This window comes from Hipposideros armiger, unplaced genomic scaffold (genome assembly GCF_001890085.2).
Source record: "Hipposideros armiger isolate ML-2016 unplaced genomic scaffold, ASM189008v1 scaffold_55, whole genome shotgun sequence".
Classification (NCBI taxonomy): Eukaryota; Metazoa; Chordata; class Mammalia; order Chiroptera; family Hipposideridae; genus Hipposideros; species Hipposideros armiger.
Window position 1 is genome coordinate 3,619,348 of NW_017731405.1, and position 11,887 is coordinate 3,631,234.

Here is an 11,887-nt window from a genome sequence, read left to right on the forward strand (position 1 = left end):
AGTAGTTGAGGTTTCTGGCAAATTAGAGAAAAATGGTGTTTTATCATTTTAAGTTCCATGTGATTGCTAGTGAAACTGAATATTCCTTTCCTTGTAAAATTGTTTATCCTTTGCCCATTTTTGCATTGAGGTTTATAGTGGATTTAATGGTGGCCCCCAGAAAGATATATCCACATCCTAACCCCCAGAACCTATGAATGTGACCTTATTTGGAAAAAGGTGTAGTTAAGTTGAAGATCTTGAGATGAGATCACCGTGGATTATCTGGGTGGGCCCTAAATCCAATGGCAAGTACCCTTATAAGAGACAGAAGAGAGAAGACACAGACAGAGAGGAGAAGGCCATGTGGAGCCAGAGTTACAGTCACAAGCCATGGGATGCCTAGAGCCACCAGAAACTGGAAGAGGCAAGGAAGTGTTCTCCCCTTGGGAGTGCGTGCAGCCCTGAGACATCTTGAGATGTGAGGGAGCGAATTTCTCTGCTTTAAGCCACCCAGTGTAGTAATTTGTTAAGCACCCACAGGAACCTAACAGTCTTTTTCTTAATGAATTTTAAGAGCGCTTTATATAGTAATGATGTAAACTCTTGTCTGTATTTCGCCTAATGCCACTTGTTTCATTCATTTGAAACAAGATCCAGAGGCTGCCAGTCATGGATCCAGAATCGGGCAACACCTTGTACATCCTCACCCACAAGCTCATCCTCAAGTTCCTCACACTGTTTATCACTGAGTTCCCCGAGCCAGGGTCCATGTCTAAGTCTCTGGAAGAGCTACAGACAAGCACCTATGCCAACACTGCTATGGTCCGCACCCCCACCCCCCACCTACGTGGCTCTGGGCATTTTTGTACAGCAGTAGGTCTCGGCCCTGCCTGTGGTGGATGAGAAAGGGCATGTGGTGGACATGTGCTCCGAGCTGGATGTTATCATCCTGGCAGCAGAAAAGACCTGTAACAACCAGATGTGTCTGTGACCAAAGCCCTGCAACATCGATCACATTGCTTGGAGGGTGTCCCCAAGGGCTGCCTGCGTGAGGCTCTGGAGGCCAGCAGCAGCAGGCTGGTGGCAGCAAAGGTGCTCCGACCTGCAGTGATGGATGAGCATGCTGTGGTCAAGGACTGTATCACTGTCGAACATCCTGTGGGCCCTGGTACTCACAGGAGGAGAGAAGCCCTGAGCCAGGGGAAGGGGTCGCCGGGCAGTATGTCCACTCAGTGCTGTCCAACGCTCTGCAAGCCACAGATGGAACCTTGAAAGAATCATGACTGTTTCCTGCTCGGGAGGCCCCTACCCTTCTATGTGGGAGTAGGGAAGGGAGGAAGGAGAATGGATTTTTAGCTGTCCTATCCTCACACATACACATGAGGAACTTTCAGCCCAGCCCAGCCTAGCCCCCGTCCTCTTAGACTTAGCCCCTGTTCAGTGTGTGTACTATGGACTCTGTGCCCTTTAGGCAAATCTGACCTAAGAGAGCCCAGACCTCACCCAGCCTTTTCTTCTATCTCCGTCCCGACTCTACCCTAAGGAAACAGCACAACAAAACTCTTCATAAAAATATTTTATTCATCCGTTTCATGCTGTATGGAGGAGGCTGAGTCCATTAGTGACACTTCTTCCCATATGGGGTGTGGGAGGATCATGGGGAGGACGGCCTTTGGGTTCCTGTGCTGAAAGCATATGAAGGGGGGTGGGCTTGGTGGGGGGGAGGGCAGAGTGGTTAGCCGAAGTGACTGCTTTTCATGGCAAACCTAATTAAAATGACAGGAACCTCTTCAAAACAAGGGAGAAAGTGGGCTATGGAGCCAAATGCTGGTGTTGGGCAATTACTTAGACCCAAAGATGGAACGTTACAAGAGTGATGTAATCCATACACCATCTCAGGGGATCAAACACATAATCGTTCCTAAATTTACAGAGAAACTCTACAGCACCCCTTGAGCAAACAGGTGTCCTAGACATATTAAAACAAACTGATTAGACAGAAACAGCGATCTTGTTAGTGAGAAACACACACCTGGGTCCCAGTATCGCTTTTGCCATTTACTAACTTTGTGACACCAGCCAAGTTATTTATGGCCTTCAATACTCAATTGCATTATCTGTAACATGGAAAATAAGTGTTCTTGGGAGAATTACATAAAATAACATCAAATAACACTTGGTACATAGTACCTACTCAGTAAGTGCTAGTTTACTTGAAATTATAGAAGAATATCCTTTATACATAGAATCCATTGTCTAGCAGTGATAATGCTGGCAATTTCCCTCTAGCAGGAGTGCAGGCTGGGGAGTCACGAAGCAGCAGCCTCTTTCTGAAAAGACTTACCCTGGGTGTTTGCAGCTGTTGCTCAGATACACACCCTGAGGTTTAGCTGGGAGGAAAGCGCCAAGAAGCTTGCCTATTTGTCTGCAACTCAGGCAATGCGATTAGCATGCTAGCAGAGTTTTAATGCAATTTAAAGGCAGAGCCAGATTGATCAAGTCTGCTTCCCTTATATTACATCGATAACAGCAAAACACTTTCTCCTGGACCTTAGTTAACTAACTCTCTCGGATGTCAGCAAGCCCAGGGAATGGACTACTTGCCCCCCCCACCCCTACCTCCTTATCCCCCCACCCCTCAGGCTTGCACTGTTCTCCCTTTAATGTCTGGAAATGACATTTTTTTCCTGCTTTGTCCATGTTTTCCTTAGTAAATATTTCATTTCACAAGATTCCTAGGGCAATGGCTACAAAAGCAGCTGCCTTTGTTTAGTTCAGCAACTCCGAGCTGGTGCTAAACCCCCCAGAGCATGACCCCCCGGGGTGTTCTGCTCCTTGTTCCCATTGCTTGGTGGCCTCTAGGAGGGAGGCATCAGAGACTCCCTTAATGCCTCCACCAGCACTTTGGGGCTAAACGCCGGTGCAGCTTGGGGACCAAGGTGTTTTAGTGGTTACAAGTCCCCATAGCATGACCCACAAAGCAAGAGAACTGGAGTGTTCGTTGGCTTGGTGTTCCATGTTCTGCTGTGTGACCCAGGTGGCCATTGGAGAATAAGTGCCCTCATCTCTTTCCCAACAAAACCTCTCCTTTACTGTCATTGGTGAAAAGAGCTGTTCAGCTAATTCACACACAACATATAAATAAGTGACAAAGGAGCTCTGAAAGTATTCCACCCTTCCCTGAGGTTTTTCCCTTTTAATTCCTCTGCTTGAGGAAATGTATAAATTGTGGAATTTCAAGCTCAGTCATTGGGCTGATAAGTTAGATACTGGAGGACAGGAAGAACTTTTTTTATTTCAATCATCCCAAGTAGGCTACTAAATATCCCACCAGTGTATGAGGACAGATCTGGGCCAAAAGCCCTAGTCACAAGGGAAGTCAGAATTCATCCATCCACCACCAGACTACTAGTTCTTTAAAAACAGACACCTTTTTGTGTGTGTTTTTGGTTCATCTCATATTCTTGGTGCCTAAGGAAATCCTGGACACTCATTCATTCACTCATTCAACTAACAGCTATTTTTCACCTACTCAACAGTGGGGTGTAGACTCTGCCCAGACTCTATGCAAACATAAATCAAAGCACAGGTCCTGGCCACCAAGGGATTTTCCTTTTAGTGGAACATCCAACAACTAAACAGATGATTATCTTACAGTGTGATAAGAGCTATGTGCTGGCACATGGTATTACGACATTACGGGATAGAGTAGAGTCTGAACTGAGTTTACCAGGCAAAAGGTGGACAAGTAAAGCACTCACAGACCAATAGAAAAAACACAGTATATGTTTAAATTAAAAAAAAAATCATAGCAAGAGTCTTTTGCATATCTGCACCTATGCAGATCCAGAGCAAAAGTAAAAACAAAAATGGATTTCTAATGCCTCCTCTGGAACCAATAGTCAAACTCAACCTGGACCATACTTGCTAAAATTGCAATGTTCAGTTTTTTCCATTAGCTTTTTGGTGTCTCACCTCTCTGACACTTATTCACTATAAATTAGCACAGGAAGGTATAAAAGCACCTTGATGATTGGCAGAAATACATGATTGACGTCTAATTATATATAAGTGTTTTCTAAAATGCATCCCAAGGGATATTAAAAAGTGTTCCTCAAAAAGAATTTATGGACAAATAAGATGGGATACACCTGTCACCTTCTCACCATCTCCACTGCCTATCACCTGGTCCCAGCCACCACCCCATCTCACCTGGACACTGCAGTGGCCTCCTCACTGGTCTTCCTGATTCTACCTTTACCTCTTAGAGGCTCTTCTCCACACAGCAACCGGAGAAATCTTTCCCAAAGGTAGGGCAGGAAATATTCCTGTGGGAAGAACCCTCCATGGGCTTCTTTCCCACTCCCTTTGTCCCTACATGGCCTGGCCCACCTCCTCTCCGGTCGCATCTTTCACCCCCCACCCCACTCAACCTAAACTTACTCCAATATCCCAAACATTCTGCCTCAGGACCTTGGCACTTGCTATTTTCTCTGCTTGGAATGCTCTCACCCCCCTCCTCCAGATAACTGCTGGCCTCTCTCACTTCCTCCTGGTCTCTTCTCAAATATCACCTCCACCCAGAGCCCTAGACCACACTATCTAAGACAGTGCTCTCACATCATCATGCTCCGACCTTTTATGCTGTTATTCTTATCATCTATCACCATCTGACAATATATTATATATTTTTTGTTGATTATCTAACTCTCCCTACAGACTTTGTATATACTCCATGACAAAAGGAACTCCTGTTGTTCTTGGCTAAATTCCCAGCCCCTAGAAGAACTCCTGACACAGTCTAAAATTACTTGTTAAACAAATCACTGCACAGAACACTAAATTAAGCAAACCTGAATTGTTCTTACAAGCCTTCTCAGAGTCTTGGATATGCCAGCATGCATTGTATGCATCTTTCCTCTAAGAAGGAAGAAACTTATCTAACCCTGCAGCCCCAAATATCTTCCAGAACCAGCGTTCTCAGGACTAGTGTTGTGGAACCCTCACCCCGGGTGCGACACATCTGGGGGTAAAACCATGTTTACTAGTGCTGCCAACAAGGAGAAGCCTCCCTCAAGAAAGAGGCCTCTCTTGTTATCAATATGCTTCCCACCATATAGGAGGAGCAGAATGAACACTGCCTCTTAGTATGACCCCAGGAAAGCACATTAATTTTGAGGTTTCTTGGGGAGGCAAATAAGTTTGATGCTATCACGGGGTAGTAAACTGCTGCTGTCATGGCTTCTGTGGCCAGCATGTCTGCAGGAAGATGCTTGTCCTTGTCTTCCAGTCTCCATCAGCGGCACTGGGATCTAATTATAACCACCCAGAGGTCACTCTCCAAATGGAAATATGCTGCTGGACATACTGAGAAAGGGAGGGAGAGGAGCAAAATTCATTTCCTTCCTGGAAATGGCCTCACTTTACTCTCTCTCACATAATTCATGAGTAGTCATTGTCAACTATTCATCATTACTAATCACCTTTGCTCTAGTCATAAGGCAGTTATTTGTGTCTTCCTTTAACACAGATCTAGATCAAAAAGAGAGTCAGTGAAGGAGTCTATCATCCAAAGGGCCATTAAAAAAATACCTTCTGGGCCGCGGTAGCATTGACTCCAGTACATGTTTACGTGTGCCTGCGGCACGCAGAGACTGAGGGGTGGGTTAGGACAGGGGTAGGGTGGGCGAACAGTGAGACAGAGGAGCAGTCTTTTCCCTCTGAAGTCACTCTCTGGTGGGATGTTGGCCTCATGACAGCTAGCTGGAACGCATGGCACACAGCGGGGCATGCTGCACACGCGAAGGGCCAGGACAGGAGCAGCAGGGAAGCGTCCTTCCCACCAGCCTGCCAGAAGGCACGACGCTCTGCAGGCTGAGTGTGGACTGCCTTACAGTTGATTCTATTTTAAAGCGCTGCCAGTAGGTGTGTGATTCCGACTTTAAAAGGCTCATTTCGGGGCCGGCCAAGTGGCGTGATGGTTAAGAACTGGCTTGGGACACCAGAGGGCCCCGGTTCGGATCCTACATATGAGGGCCAGTGACACTGCCCTCCACAGCTAAACTGAAGAACAAAAGGACAGTAATTTGTCTGTTCCCCTTCCCCCGATTCCCCAGCGCTGTTCCCAACCCCCAACTCCCCAATAAAAATCTTTAAAAAAAAAAAAAAAGATCAGGGCCCTCCCTAAGAATTCTCTACTCACCTCTATATAGATGTACTCATATAGATAAAAATAAAATAAAATAAAATATAAAAAAGGCGATGTTTATCATTTTCTTCATTGGTTTTCATTTTTCTTTGATGTTTGCATTTTCCCTCAATGCAGAAAAATGATAAACTTGGCCTGAAACACTGTTTTAGGGTATGTGCAAATTGAGCTTTAAATTCTTCACGGTGGTTAGGGAGGCCCCATGGGCTCCTCTTTGTGTTCTCCCCGGGAACTCTGCTGACCCCTTCAAAGATGTCTGCTGTGTTTGCTGGCACAGCTTTAGAGTGAGCTATGAGGTACAAGCTGATGTGACTCAGGAGTGCTCCCTTTGGCTTGGTCAAGGTCAGGTGGCCCTCCTCCTGCTGGCTTAGCCTCACGCCAGCTCTGCCATGCTACAGACCCTCTGAGTCTTGGCCACAGGTCCTCCAGGAGCTGGCCTGGCCTCTCCACTCCTTGGCCTCTACTCCAGGGTCATCTTGCAGCTCTGATGGTGAGGGTGCTGGTCACCATTTGCATCCTTCCCTGGGAGCAGGCANNNNTGTGTAGCCAGCAGCCGCAGTGAGCAGCCGTCCAGAAGCCGGCGACTGATGTGCCTCGCCTGGGAAGAGCGCAATGATGGTGCCAACTTGGGCCAGTGAAGCAACATCCTCCACAACTAGACTGAAGAACAAAACAACAGCAATTTGTCTTTTCCCCTTCCCCTAATTCCCCAGCACTGTTCCCATCCCCCAACTACCCAATAAAAATCTTTAAAAAAAAAAAAAGGCTCGTTACAGAAGTGACCAATGACTTGGGCTTTAACAGGGCTTGGAGGACTAGCCCAACATGTCTGGGAGAAGAAAACAAACAAACAAATAAGCGCAGTAAATGGACTATTTTCTTCCTGGCTGGAAATGGTTTCATCTGTTCTAAATTGAATTTTTTACTTAAGTGAGAGCTTTCCATTCTAATGATTTAAAAGCTTCTCTCAATGTTAGCAGAATCTATCAGGCTTATCTCCTCTCTCCTTCTTCCCTCCCTTAAAATGCTTCCTCTCTTGGTCATAAGACAGAAACTGCAATACAGGCACTATTCAACTCCTAGCCCTCAGGTGTTCAGGAGTATGTATTTATGGCATGTCATCTGTATAACATATTCACATTTATAAAGTAATTTCACTACATGATCTCATTTGATCCTCATTTGTACTTAGAGCTGATTTTATAGATAAAAAAGTTGAGGTTGACGGATGTGTTGGGACTGACCCAGAGTCACAAAGGGCCAATTCTAAGAAATGTGAATCCAAGTCTAAGACTTGCTGCCTCTGCATCCTGTTCTCTTTCAAGCTGCCAGCCATACTGAACTGACTTCAAACATCCATGTTCTTAACATCTTTACAGCAAGTAGGCAACACTGTGCCTGCTTTCTGATGCATTTCATCCCATCCTGGCTTCCAGAATTCAGTTTCTAATTTCCCCATAAAATGCACATAAGGAGGCAAACTGAGAACAATAGAGCTCTGGGGGAAATCGGTGCTGGCAGGCTGCTAGGCTGGGTCGTGCCCCCATAGCTCACTTCTGCACACCAGCCTCACAGCCCAGAATCCATCAGCACAGTTACAGCAAGTCAGAGGTTTATGGGACTGCTCTGGACAGTTCACTTCCAAATGTTAACTCCCCAAACCCTCAGGGTCAGCTGAATCAGATTAAAAGCTCCTTGAGAAACAGGCCTTTGCTTGAGAGAACACTCTGCCTGCTAACTTTGCATGTAAACATAGCAGTTCTACCTGAGTGCATTTCTATTGATGCGGCATTGCCAAGGATATTCAAGCTTCCACTTCCTACAGCTGAAGAGACGCCCACCAGTGATACACCATGCCCTGGATTTCCAGAAGAGGGGCCTCCTTTGCTTCTGACCCACCTCCTCCACCCCAGGCTAGCCCTTCTAGCTGTTTTGACAAACACCCAGAGCTTCTCTCCTATCTAGCAGCATTCTCTTCCTAAAGATCTCAAGAAACATAAAAGTAAGTCCTTTGTGACATACATGTTAGAAAACGCTGCACTATTTGGTACAGAGACACCACTTACAGTTGTTAGGTGATTAAAAGTGCTGTTGTGGGCAGTCATTCCTCTGAAAGACAGTTGGTAACAAGATGCAACCCCTGTTATTCTATTTCTATGGAAAATCAGAATTGACTTAAGTCACTGTATCTTGAAATATCTATTTTATAGGCACAAGCCATTGTATTAGTTTTCTTATACAATATTATTTATAAAAAATCCGAAGGACTCCACTAAAGACAATGAAACCTAATAAGTTCAGAAGTATACTAGTTTCCTAGTGCTGCGAGAGAAAAGTGCCACAAACCAGGTGGCATAAAACAACGATTGTCTCAGTTCTGGAGGCTAAAAACCTGAAATCAAGGGGTCAACATAGCCATGCTTCCTTTAAAATCTGTAGAAGAGAATCCTTCTTTGCCCCTTCCTCGCTTCACATGGTGGGATGGTCATCAATCTTAGCATGACTTTGCTAGCAGCTGCAGCATTCCAATCTCTCTGCCTCTGTTATCACATAGAATTTTCCCTGTGTGTCTATGTCTAAATTTCTCTCTTCTTATAAGGACACCAGACATATTAGGCCCCATCCTAATGACCTTATCTTGATTACATCTTCAAAGACCCTCTTTCCAAATGGTCACATTCACAGGTAGCATGGGTTAGGGCTTGACCATATCTTTTGGGGGGATGCAATTCAAGCCATAACACCCATTCAATTAGAAAACTGATTGTATATGAAATGAACCCATATTTTATTCTACTTAAGAGTTATAATGCATTTCATTAGTATTTTCCTGTAATCATTCCCCCTCAGATCTCCAAAATGATGTTTGCAGATATTTCAAGTCTCAGAGAGGTACTGTCCATTCAACCTAGTAAATCACACAATTCTTAGAACCTCAAGAGGTTTAGCCCTTTAAAGATATTAGAATAGATAGAAGAAAAATAGAATATTCATGAACACATATGAAACAGCCCTCTCACTTTCCTTTTCTCCTTTTTTCATTCCTCCTTCTTTGCAACCTACATATATTTTAAAATCATATGTAATAATACAGCAAGTAATTAAGGTTTGGAAATTAGTTCTTGAACACAGATTCTTCTTTTGTCTCCCCCTCCAAGTGCTTGACAGCAAATCATAAATTCATATGTTCCACAATCATAAATTCACAAAGACATCAAAAGTAAAAGAAAGTCAGATAGCCTCACATCTCTCACATTCCTACTTTGCCAGTTACTACCTGGGGACCTTGGGCTAATCACGTCACCTCAAAAATCAGCAGGACTATGGTGAAAACAACATAAATACATAGCTCATTAGTTATGCAACCTCTTTGTCTACACAATGCCAGACAATCAAATCAAGTTTTGTTTGTTTTTCTTTTTTCGCTACAATTAACCAAATTAACAAGCTCTCTCTATTTGTTTTAGGATGGGAATACTGAACTCACTTTTTACTTCCATTTGATCTCTAGGTAGCAACAGATAATTTAAAGCTTCAGTTTGAAACCAAAATACAGTCTTTTATGTCCTAAAATGTTAAATGATACTAAAGGTTATTCAATGAAATTTTTTTCCTCTATAAAATATATTATTTTTCCAGAACAGAAAGGTATTTTCCCCTCTAATATAGTATAGTGAATTACATAATTTCAAGAACACTTGTGCTTAAAATATTTATGTAAAAATATACAAATTAAAACAATTCTTTAGAGCAAGTTCTATAAATGTTGTCCATGACTCTAATTTCTGATAAGCTTAGTGTCTGAACTGCAGTCTCTTTGCTCCCATATTCCTATCATTGCCTTCCTGTGTGACTCTTCCAAATTCTTTTGTACTAATTCCTCTATCCCTTTATAGGGGACATCACTCCCATGTTATCTCTTTTAACTGGCCACATTATAGAACAGACATTACTTCATTATTTTCATATTATTGTTTAAATCCATGTTTTTGTTATTACTTTTTTAAAAGCAAGCATTTTTAAAAAGTGCTTTCTAAATACTTTTTAAAATTCCTTAAGTTGGTTTCACATCAAATGATCTTCTGTTGACTTCTCACCCTCTGCCAATCATGGGTCAATGGCCCTAAAATAAGGTTCTCTATGCTCACTGTAGACAAATGCTTCCAAAAAAGTATCTTGAAAAACAAGTATCTTCAATATTTGCCTTTTGTGTTGTGTAGACTAAATGTGACCTTTTCTTAAAATGTGGTTTTTGCATACTTAGGTGTAATGTAAAGTTTAAAGGATCTGTAGATATTTTACTTATTTCAAGAATTAAACTTTGTAAATGGCAGATCTTAACCAAATACTGTAAAATTAATTTTTTTGACAAAATTGCTTCCCTTATGGGTCTTCACATACTCCTTATATATATTATGCAATCAATTCTTAACTGCCAAACACAGTATCAAATAAAAATGTAATTGAAAATAATCTGAAAACTATAAGGTATTATTTGCTTGTTATATCTAAATTGTGTTATGTGTAAAATCTCACTTTTGTGCTGGTCCATTACCTTATGGCTACATTCCTTAAACTATGTTCAGTGGAATATATGTGTAGGTCAAAGAAATACTGATAGGTGTTTCTGTATACTAAACATTCACAAAAGAAACAGGTCTCATTGCTCTCAAATTGTGAAAATTAAGCAAAAAGTTTTTAATCATCACAGTTTGCAACACTCTGTTCTTCTCAAATCAGACAACTTCCAAACTTGCTAATTATTTTTGCATCACTTACTGATTTTCTTCAGACATGCTCTGACTTCCATTGAATTACATGGTCATTTCTGGCAGTATTTAATTCCTCTGTGTACTCATTTTTGTGGTCGACTTTAACCCAACTATGTAGAACACTTCTTGAGCTTCTATTGGTGATCTATGAATACATTAATTCCTTTAACATTCAGCAGACCTTTATTGTCTTTCTGCTATGTGTCAGGCACTATTCTAGGCACTTGGGATGTAACAATGACAAACTAGATCCCTGACTTGGGGGAGTTTTCATGTTAGCATGGAGAGAAACACAATACGCATACGAGTACTAAAATAAATCACAAGAAGATAATCTATGCTATAAAAAGAAAGGCAGGGGGATTGAGGGTGGGGAAAGTGTAGGTTGCAGTAATAATTAGGGGATTTAAGGTAGGTCTTACTGAGATGAGATTTGGGCAGTGACTCAATGGAGGTGAGTGTCATTAGAGGATATATGCAGAAAGAATGTTCAGGGCAGAAAAGAAAGAACAAAATCCCCAAGTCAGGATCATTCTTGGCATATTAGAGGAACAGCAAGGAGGCCAGTGTGCTTGGAAGAGGGTGATGTAAGGGACAAGTAGGAGATGAGACCAGAAAGGTAACGGGGTCACATAATGGAAAGCCTTGCAATCATTTGTAAGGACTTTGGCTTTTACTCTGAGTATAATGAGGAGCCACTTCAGGAATGTGAGCAGGGAAGGGACATGATCTGACTTCCTTTTAAGAGATTTCTCTGGCTGCTATGCTGAGGATGGACCCTAGAAGGCACAAGTAGAAGTAGAAACCAGGTGACAAGCTACTTCAGTAATTCAGGTGGTTCAGACAGGTGTGTGTGTGCGGGCAGGGGAGGGCAGCAGGGGAGGTGGTAAGAAGTGATCAGATTCTGGACAATAATTTTTTTTTT

General features: G+C 42.8%; 1 protein-coding gene and 1 pseudogene across 1 annotated transcript in view; one reads left to right on the forward strand and one right to left on the reverse strand.

Moving 5' to 3' along the window:
- SV2C (synaptic vesicle glycoprotein 2C) overlaps window positions 1-11,887 on the reverse strand; it is a 208,602-nt gene that overhangs the window by 165,674 nt on the left and 31,041 nt on the right. The gene's annotated exons all lie outside the window — the stretch shown is intronic.
- On the forward strand, window positions 591-1,177 carry LOC109381936 (5'-AMP-activated protein kinase subunit gamma-1 pseudogene; annotated as a pseudogene).